Raw genomic sequence first — 10692 nt, forward strand, 5'->3', positions numbered from 1 at the left:
TTAATAAAATAGGCTTGTACTATATCTAACTCATCACAACTTTTTGTGTGTTGTAGAAAATGGAGGGCTGCCTTCAGGATCAGTATATAGTTCTCCCTCTCTGTTTTGATGGCTATATAGAATTCAGTAGTGTAAACAGGGGTCAGCAAGCATTTTCTTTTGAAGATCAGAGAGTAAATATTTTTGATGTGGTCCCTATAGTCTCTGCTCTAACTGCTCAACACTGTGGTGTAGCGTGAAAGTAACCACAGATAATACATAAATGAATGGATATGCCTGTGTTCCAATAAAACCTAATTTATACTAAAATTCGAAAATTGTGTAATTTTCACATGTGATGAAATACCATCCTTCTGATATTTTCTACCACTTAAAAATATAAAAGCCATTCTTATTACTTTGGGACTGCACAAAGACAGGAAGCAGGCAGGATTTGGCCATGGGATGTGATTTGCCAAACCCTGGTGTAAACGGTTAGGGAGGATTACTTATTCTTCACATTTTGTGCCCTTTCATGTGGGCTGAAGCTTCCCTGGTAGCTCAGACGGTAAAGCGTCTGCCTACAATGCGGAGGACCCAGGTTTGATCCCTGGGTCGGGAAGATCCCCTGGAGAAGGCAATGGTAACGCACTCCAGTATTCTTGCCTGGAAAACCCCATGGACTGAGGATCCTGGTAGCCTACAGTCCATGGCATCGCAAAGAGTCGGACACGACTGAGCGGCTTCACTTTCACTTTATGTGGGCTGAACTCTGTTAACGTAAGAACTTGCTTTCTCTACCCCCTCACTAACTCTACCCTTGGGAAAGGAAATGAGTGACTTGAAATGATTGGTGAGGTTACAGGAGAATGTGGGCATGTCCCTTTTCTCTTTTCTTTCTCTTTGGGAACCAGCTGCCTGCAGGGAGCACACACTTGCCATGAGATGGCCTCCCTGGACCAGCATGGAACAGGTCTGTCTAACTCCATGTGTTAGTACGAGAAAGTCCACTTGCCTTTCGTATTCAGATGTAAGCCACTTCATTCAATATCAACTTCAAAAGATCAATATCAAAAGATAAAATTTTGGTCTCTAATTGTTTTACTCATTTGCCTTCTTTTTCAGTTGATTTAGGCTTCTTATTGCCATCTAATCATATCAACTTGGATTTACATAATTTATTTAGCCACTCCTCACTTTTTCATTTTTAATACTTTCTACTCCTTTGGTTAGCCAATCATGATCAAATCTATGGATTAATTTTTTGTTCCTTCTTGTTTTTCATGCCATTTAGAAGGCCCCTGTCTTATCGGTCTCGCTTTGAAAACTCTCATAGATATCTCTAGAGATGATCTATACAGTCTCTGTAGCCTGTCTTTTTTCCTCTTCTAGATTTATAGCCTGCTTTTACCAGCTTAATATTCCTACAAAATGACTTTGAGGTGTCAGATATGTCATACATATCAATCTCTAATGAATCTCCATCAATAAGCAAATAAAGAATAATTCTGTAGATGATAGTCAAAGTTTTGTGCATTTGAACATTACTTATTATTTATCTTGTCTTTTCTTATTTTAGGGAAGATTTGGGAGAATGGCATTGAAACATGTATAATATCATGTATGAAACGAGTTGCCAGTCCAGGTTCGATGCACGATACTGGATGCTTGGGGCTGGTGCACTGGAACGACCCAGAGGCATGGTATGGGGAGGGAGGAGGGAGGAGGGTTCAGGATGGGGAACACATGTATACCTGTGGCGGATTCGTTTCAATATTTGGCAAAACTAATACAATATTGTAAAGTTTAAAAATAAAATAAAAAAAATAAAAAGCAAAGACATTACAAAAAAAAAAAGAAAGTATTATTACATGTAAAATGGTTATAATAGTACCTGACGTATTGTAGACACCCAACAAGTCACTCCATTAGTCCATTGCACTTACTCTCATCACTTTACAATCACAGTGACAACTTACTATTTCCTACACAACTTGCTTTTACTTGTATTTCCCCATTTATTCAAGTCATCAAGTTATTTTCAAGTCATCCACTCTACCAATTGAAATCTTATCCAGTCTCTAAAACCTGCCAGGTTAACTTCTTCTCTGTGCATTATAATCCTACATTTTTAGAAATCTTAATTCAGCAGATGAGCTCAATAATGATATGTTTTACAGAGAACTGTCTGAAGGCCTTGGGACCCCCCCAAGATCACAATTATGTCTAGAAATTTCCATGTGAGCAAAAACTTGCTACACAGTGTCTGATGATAAACTTTATGTGTCAACTTGACTGGGCTAAGAGATGCTCAGATAGCTGGTGAACATTGTTTTAGGGGGTGATAGGATATCTCTGGAAGAGATTAGTGTTTGAGTCAGTAGAGGGAGTAAAGAAGGTCACCTTTGCCAGTGCAGGTGGACATCGGTCATCTAATCCACTGAGGCCCTGAACAGGCCAAAAAGGCATTGGAAGAGTGAATTCACTCTCTTTGCTTCAACTGAGATATTCATCTCTTGCTCTCAGATATTGTTACTCCTGATGCTTGGGCTTTTGAACTCAGACCAGGAATTCAGCTATCAGCTTTCCCAATTTTCCAGCCTTCAGACTTGGATCAAATGACACCGCCAGCTTTCCTGATTCTCCAGGTAGCAGACAGCAGATCATGGGACTTCTTGGATCCCATAATGGCAGCGTGTGTGTTTATTCAAAACTCTATTATTACTTGAGAGCTGGCGCTTAAGAACTGCCCCATTGTAAGCAGAGTGGGCTCCTGCCTGCTGAGATAGCCATCAGGCAGTGGAAGTCAGCATATTTCTCTAGGCGTCCTTCTAGGTTTGTGGTCTTGAGTGAATGAAGTCTTTGATGTGTCCTGAGAATTCCAGGCACATTATGGGGATCTTCTGGATATCACAAGTGATTTTCTGTTTCAATGTCTGGCAATCTCCCCTGAGGACTCTACTGAAGTACTTCAAACAAGGCATAATTGTGGCTCATTGTAGCTTCTACAGTGTATGAAGATCAATAGTGGGAACATTAAGAAGGCATTTCTTCTGGTAGGAGAAATCTAAAGGCAGAACAAGAGGCACAGAAAGAACTCTCATTGATTACATGCCAGTTATGTACCAGGCACAGTGCCCAGCAGTTTCATACACCTTGTCCAATTTAATGAGCTTAATCATGGCAGGTACTTTGTGAAGAAGTCATTGTAGACCCATTTTGCAGATAAGAGAATTAAGGAAAAGTGAAGCTTGTAGGGTGAAGTGCTTCATCCAGTATCATGTATATTATCCAGTATTAGTTATCTTTTGACACACTAATGCTACATAAAAATGACTGCAAAGCCTAGCCTTAAAATAGCAACTGGTTAATTAGTTCGCAGGTCTGCAGGTTGGTGATTTAGCTGATAAGTTCTTTCAGTCTGCACTGGGCTCATTACTTGTCTGGGAGGCAGCTGACTATCAGCAGATTGGAATTACTTTGGCTGGCATGATTAGAAGGCCTTAGCTATGCTCCACTTGTCTCTCATCATCCAGTAGGCTAGCCCTGGCATGTTCTCATGGCAATGGCAGAGGACAAGAGCACAACCTGAAACATGCAAGCGCCTTTTTAACCCTCTGCGTACAACATATCTGGTAACAACCTATCGAAAGAAAGCCACCTGGCTATGACCAGCATCAGAATTCGGGGGATTAATGTAATCAGTCTATCAACTTGGCTAGTAAATACCAACTAAGATTTAAATCCAAAGCTCTGGCAGGCCAATTTTTGTGTACCATGAAACTTTGTTAGAAAGTGCTCCATTTTAATTGATCCTAGGAATTGTCATCACTGGTTTCAAAGAAGGTGCATTTATTTAATCCTCTGCATCTTTGTATTGTTTCCAGTTCACCTTCTGACTCAAGATGGATTTGACTTAATTAATTTAATTTTATATTTTACTTCTTAAAGAAGGAGGTGGTAAGCAGAGAATAATCCCAATGCTATTGCTATGGATAGGAATCCTACTCAATGACCACTGGACTCTACAAACCTCTGTGAAGGGTGATTCTGCATGTGTACAGCTTTATCTTTTCACTGTCATTTTGATATTTCCAAGAAGAGATGGATGCAATGAGATGACTGTTGCTAATTTGCATGTAAAAGGAACTTTCCTTAGACTGGGAGCTTTGCCCAAGAAGATTGCAAGTTCAACATAAAAGGTCAGAAATAGTTGTCCACCAACCAGGATAGTGTAGCTAAGGAGTGCTGTAATTGTTCCTGCTCCCCTGGGAAGCCTTGATTTAGGAATGCATTCTTCTTTTTCTTCTTTTTAGAGAAGAGTTGTGACCAACTCTTTGTGTCCTGGCAGGAGAAAAGAATAAGACTTGACCTCCTTTTGTTCTAACAAGAGTCCGCAACTGCCTCATTCCATTATCTCAACGTGTATCATCTGTCAATCGTCAACTCCCCTTCCAGGACAGAGCGGCATTCTTCTTGTGTTATCACTTTGCAATGTGGTGTCCTTTCTCATCTGGTTTTGGAATTTAAAGGAGGGAAAAAAAAAGAGACCATGAAGAATGTGTAAGTTGGATGCTATTCATTCACTTATTTATAAATAAATGGAAACTGACAGACACCTCTTCAGAAAACGTTTACTGTGTGGACAAGTGTTGATGACATGGGCTGAAAGACACAGTCTGGTGCCCCCAGGACCAGCTGCTCCTTCAGCAGTCACCATTGTGCAGTCTTGCTTTCATTTTGGCTTGGCACATGCGTTTTCAGCCTGCCTTACATTGTGTCTCCAGGATACTTTATCTCTGGCACTGTCTGCCAGAGACAATAGATGGGTCTTTTTACCAGGCCTGAAAGCCTGGGCTTTGTCTGCTCTTGATCTCTGGTATTACCACTGCTTACATAATGGACCTTGCCTGGTGCCAACAGACGCATCTGCTGTTGGCCCAGTAACTTTGCTTCATGAAAATGGCACTCGATTTTCTGTTCTTCATGCTGCCATGCTCACATTTGCTAAACTGGACAAATGTTTTTGTTTCCAGTGGAGAAGAAACACTGCTTCTAGCTTAGCTAGGGAAGCAGTGGATTAAGCTGTTGGATTTAAACTAGATCTCAGATTGGCTCAATTCATAGATCCTGAATGATGCCCTCCTCAGCTACTCCAAGGGGTACCATTTAGAGGCTGTTAGGGAATTGATGGTTGGGCTCCTTGGGAATATGCTGCTCCCTGTATGGACTCTAAATTGTACAGGCCTGTTACACAGTTACAACAGAGGAGTTAACTCCTTGTCTATCAGTCAGTCAATCGATCAACCAACAAGTATGTATTTAACAGCTGCGTGAATGCAGGGCACTGTGTTAGGCTCTGAGAATACAGAGGGGAATTGGTTACAGTTCTTGCTTTAGAGGTTTATAGTTCGATTAAGAAAAATTATAATGCACAGAAATTATACACACATACACAGTACATACACATAAGGTACATGAATGCATTCAGAGAGGGAGGAATTTTAATTAATTGATTTTTAAAATTACAATATATTTGCTTTATAGGGTTGTGTTAGTTTTTGTTGTACAGCAAAGAGGGGATTTTAGAAAGTAAGAGATCATTGTGAGCTGATATGCTTGGGGAAGACATCTTGGGAGAAATGAAATTTAACCTAATATGAAAGACTAACTGATATGTTGAGGGTTGAGTGAACCCAGATGGATAAAAATACACAGTCATAAACAGAGCTATTCTCAGATGTACAGTGGTTGTTTTAGAAATGAAAACACCCTATGCCTTAGAACATCATATTTTTAATCCACAGGATGCACAGTGTCATTTGTGTTTATTTGCTATATCCTCCAGAGATCATAATAAACTGAGGGGAGAGGGGAGAGGACTGACATTTATTAACCACAGAAGTTTGCCAAGCACTGTGCTATCTGCTTTACATATGTTATCTCACTGAATTCTTCTGCAGTCCTGCAAGCCACTCATCACTTCTAGTTATAGATGAAACCGAGGCATGCTGCTGTTGCTGCTAAGTCGCGTCAGTCGTGTCCGACTCTGTGCGACCCCATAGACGGCAGCCCACCAGGCTCCCCCGTCCCTGGGATTCTCCAGGCAAGAACACTGGAGTGGGTTGCCATTTCCTTCTCTAATGCATGAAAGTGAAAAGTGAAAGGGAAGTCACTCAGTGTCCAACTCTTAGCAACCCCATGGACTGCAGCCTACCAGGCTCCTCCATCCATGGGATTTTCCAGGCAAGAGTACTGGAGTGGGGTGCCATTGCCTTTTCCGAACTGAGGCATAGAGAGGCTAAATCTCATTCCCAAGTCTCCTGGTTGTCAAGTGACAGTCCTCTGCATTATTTGCACCCAGCCAGTAACTTACATGATTTTTAAGGTAGTCAAGCTGCTGCTGTGCTTAGTAGCTCAGTCGTGTCCCAACTCTTTGCGACCCCACTGATTGCAGCCCGCCAGGCTCCTCTGTCCATGGGGATTCTCCAGGCAAGAATACTGGAGAAAGTTACCATGCTCTCCTCCAGGGGATCTTCCCAACCCAGGGATCAAACCCAGGTCTCCCACATTGCAGGCGAATTCTTTACTGTCTGAGCCACCAGGGAAGCCCAAGAATCCTGGAATAAGTAGCCTATCTCTTCTCCAGGGGATCTTCCTGACCCAGGAATTGAGCTGGAGTCTCCCGCATTGCTGGCAGGTTCTTTACCAGCTGAGCTACAGGGGAAGCCCAAGGTAGTCAAGAGAGTAGGGAAATTCAGTATCAATGCTTTTTTTCCTTAAAAAAAAAAAATTGAAATGCTGCTTATTAGATGAATACATTTTGAACAATTATGAAAATGGATTAAAGTTAAAAAAATAACAGCAAAAAGAAATAAACTAAAACAATTGATGAGAATCCTTTTGGAACATAAACGTCATAGAGTATGGCACACAACACAGGTAGAACAAGGTGGGGGTGTGTGTGTGTGTGTGTGTGTGCATTTGTGTGTGTTGTGTGTGTGTGTTGTTGTTGGGGCTGTATTATTCTGAACTGGGTGCACTCTGCATATTTAGGTATTCATGAACAGGGTCAATATCTGATATATTAGGATTTTGTTACAAAATGATGAACAGTTGCACCTGGACTCTCAAGGTTGACAGATGTTCTATGGTTAAAATACTGCTTTGGGAAAACCAGAATATAAAACCACTGCACCTAAAATAATCAGCCAAAAATATGAGGGAAAAAATGGAAAATGGAGACTTGTGGCAAAGGAGCACATTGTATTTGAGTGGCAGTTCTCAGAATCTTCTCTGTGGCAGTACTCTGGCCGGGACAGTCTGTCTCCCAGGGGCTTCCTCTTGTAGAGTCTCGGGCCTTTCACACTCTTGACCTTAGGACTCCTCCAGTCCTAATAAATGGAGCAATGAGGCTCCTGCACGCCAAGGCCCAGGGCAGTGGCTCAAGGGGCAGCAGACTAGGGACTGTAATGATGTTACTTTCACAAGCAATTGCTTGTAGACTGTAACTTTGCCCTGGGTCCTTTAGCTATTCTTGGTGCATTTCCAGAGGGATAGGCCCTTGTAGTAAAGCCCCTTCCCTCCATGACCCCAGGCTGGAAACATCGTCTGGTCTCTGTGTGCTCTTGCAGTTTGGGCTCTTATAGGGACCAGAATGAGTAACCTGGGGCCTACAGCCTGGGCTGGGGAGAAGATGAGTTCACCTCATCTAGGCCACTCTCTCAAGAATTTGTCCCTTCATGGCTTGCTGAAAAGCAACTAGATAGAAATGCCTTTTTCACCAGGACTACCGGCCTCTATCATCTATGGCAGGCTATATTTTGCTACAGGAAATGGTGAGACTTTTCTTTGAAAACTTTTTCATGGTGACATATAACACACAGGAAAATGCACTACACATATTTATATCTTAACGAATTATGAGACGATACCACTCTAATGTCAGAAAGCAATGAGGAACTAAAGAGCCTCTTGAGGAGGGTGCAAGAGGAGAGTGAAAAAGGCTGGCTTTTCAACATTCAAAAAACTAAGATCATGACATCTGGCCCCATCGCTTCTTGGTAAATAGATCAGTAAGAAGTGAAAGCAGTGACAGATTTTATTTTCTTGGGCTCCAAAATCACTGTGGATGGTGACTATAGCCATGAAATCAAAAGATGCTTGCTCCTCCTTACAAAGGAAAAACTATGACAAACCTAGACAACATACTAAAAGGCAAAGATATCACTTTGCCAACAAAGGTCTGTATAGTCAAAGCTATGGTTTTTCCAGTGGTCATGTACAGATGTGAAAGTTGGACCATAAAGAAGGCTGAGCGCCAAAGAATTGATGCTTTTGAATTGTGATACTGGGGAAGACTCTTGAGAGCCCCTTGGACAGCAAGAAGATCAATCCAGTCCATCCTAAAGGAAATCAGTCTTGAATATTCATTGAAAGGACTGATGCTGAAGCTGAAGCTCCAGTACTTTGGCCACCTGATGGGAAGAGCTGACTCACTGGAAAAGACCCTGATGCTGGGAAAGATTGAGGGTAATAGGAGAAGGTGATGACAGAGGATGAGATTACCTCTCATCCTCTGGTTGGATGGCATCACCAACTTAATAGACATGAATCTGAGAAGCTCTGGGAGATAGTGAAGGACAGGGAAGCCCGGTGTGCTGCAGTCCATGGGGTTGCAAAGAGTTGGACACAACTTAGTGACTTAACAACAACACATGAATTATAAAATGATTGCTCACATAATTGCTACTCAGGAAGGATAAGGACATTGCCAGCACCTAAGAAGCTTGCTGAGCATTCCTTTCCAACACACCAACATCTTTTCTCTGAAGATGACGCCTATTCTGACCTGGTTGATAATCATTTCCATGTGTGTGTGTGTGTGTGTGTTCTGATTGTTTCATCCATTAAGACTTTGACCCTCTTCAGCTTAACAAAGAAAGACTCCATAATCAAATCTGAGATGCTGCATGAGAGACTTTGGCCTCAGGTAAGGCTGGGGGCAAACCCCTGCTTTGCTGTTTCCTAGCTGTATGGCTTCAACAGGCTTCCTTGGTGGCTCAGTGGTAAAGAATCCACCCACCAATGCAGGAGACACAGGTTTGATCCTTGGGTTGGGAAGATCCCCTGGAGGATGGCATGGCAACCCTCTCCAGTATTCTTGCCTGGAGAATCCCATGGACAATGGAGCCTGGAGGGCTACAGTCCATGGGGTCGCAAAGAGTGGGGCATGATTTAGCAATGGCTTCAACATAGGTCATGCATCGGTCACGGATACTTCAGTTTGGTTTCCTTATTTACGCAATTGTGATGACAGACCTTACAAATATGACTGTTGTACCAGAAGTGAGGTAATACACAAAGCTACCTAACATGTTGTCAGGTACTTGGGGGCTCCTCTTGCTCAAGGACAATGATGAAACGTGCCTTCTGATGACATACGTGAAGTCTTTCTTTGCTCCTCCTGATCTCCATTAAAGATTCTACTTTTCATCCCCTGCCCTAGACAGGGCTTTCTGAGTTGTACAGTTTGGTCATTCACCATTCGTCCATTCAGTGCACTGGGGTGAGTGCATGGAGGTATACAGTACCTGGCAAATAGTCATCATGGAATAGTGTTGGCTGAGTGAATGAATTAGTGAATGAGTCACGTACCCTGACCCCTTCTCTAAGACTTTATCATTTGGTAGAAGCAGTATGACGTGCACAAAAATGACGAGAAAAACATTTATGAAAAGGCTGTATGGAGAATGGTTGAGTGCCAGGACTTCCCTGGTGGTCCAGTGGTTATGAACTTGCCTTGCAATGCAGGGGCACAGGTTTGATTCCTGTTATGGGAAGATTACCCACGCTGCAGGGCAACTAAGCCCAAGTGCCACAACTACTGAAGCTCGTGTTCTGCAACGAGAAGCCGCCGAAAAGAGAAGCCTGAACATCCACCTAGAGAGTAGCTCCTGCTTGCTGCAACTAGAAAAAGCCCTTTTGCAACAACAAACCCAATGTAGCCAAAAATAAACAAATAAATGAAAAATTTTTTAAAAAGTGCCAGCCCAACCACTCCACTTACTAATTGAGAACTGGGATGGTTTATTTAACAGTCTCTGTTTCGATTTTCCTCCTGTAAAATAGAGCTAACAACAGTAATTCCCTCAGAGACTTGTTGTGCAGGAGAAATGAGTAAAAATGGGTAAAGTGCTTAAGAAGAGAATGACACATCTTAAGGCTTAATTAAATGATTGTTGTCCTTGTTATCATTATGAAGGGGTGATAAAATAGTACAAGAATTTGCAGAAGGGATGTAGTAGAGGGGTAATATCTAAGGGGGAATGTTTAGGAAGTTTTCAGGAGAAGATCTTATTTGTGCTGAGCTTTGAGCTGATGTAGGATATAGATTGAACGTCTTTTCCGTCTTAGGGTGCTCAAAGGTGCTACATGCTCTTCTGAGTTCTCCTCTCTCCACCTTCCACACCTGGAATCCTATGCATCTCTCAGTGTCATTTGCTCCAGGAAGACTCTTCTCATCTACCTGACAAGATTAAGACGCTTGGAGCCCTGCATGCTTGGTTGGTTTTTAGAGCATTGATTACAGTTTGTATATGTAAATTTATTCATGGATGTATTTATTTAATTTCTAATTCCCCTATTAGATTGTTGATTCTTGAGCAAAGTGTTTGTGCCTTTGTTTTCCCCAGTGCTTCATCCCCAGCACCA

This window comes from Bison bison, unplaced genomic scaffold (genome assembly GCF_000754665.1).
Source record: "Bison bison bison isolate TAMUID 2011002044 unplaced genomic scaffold, Bison_UMD1.0 scf7180017864133, whole genome shotgun sequence".
Classification (NCBI taxonomy): Eukaryota; Metazoa; Chordata; class Mammalia; order Artiodactyla; family Bovidae; genus Bison; species Bison bison.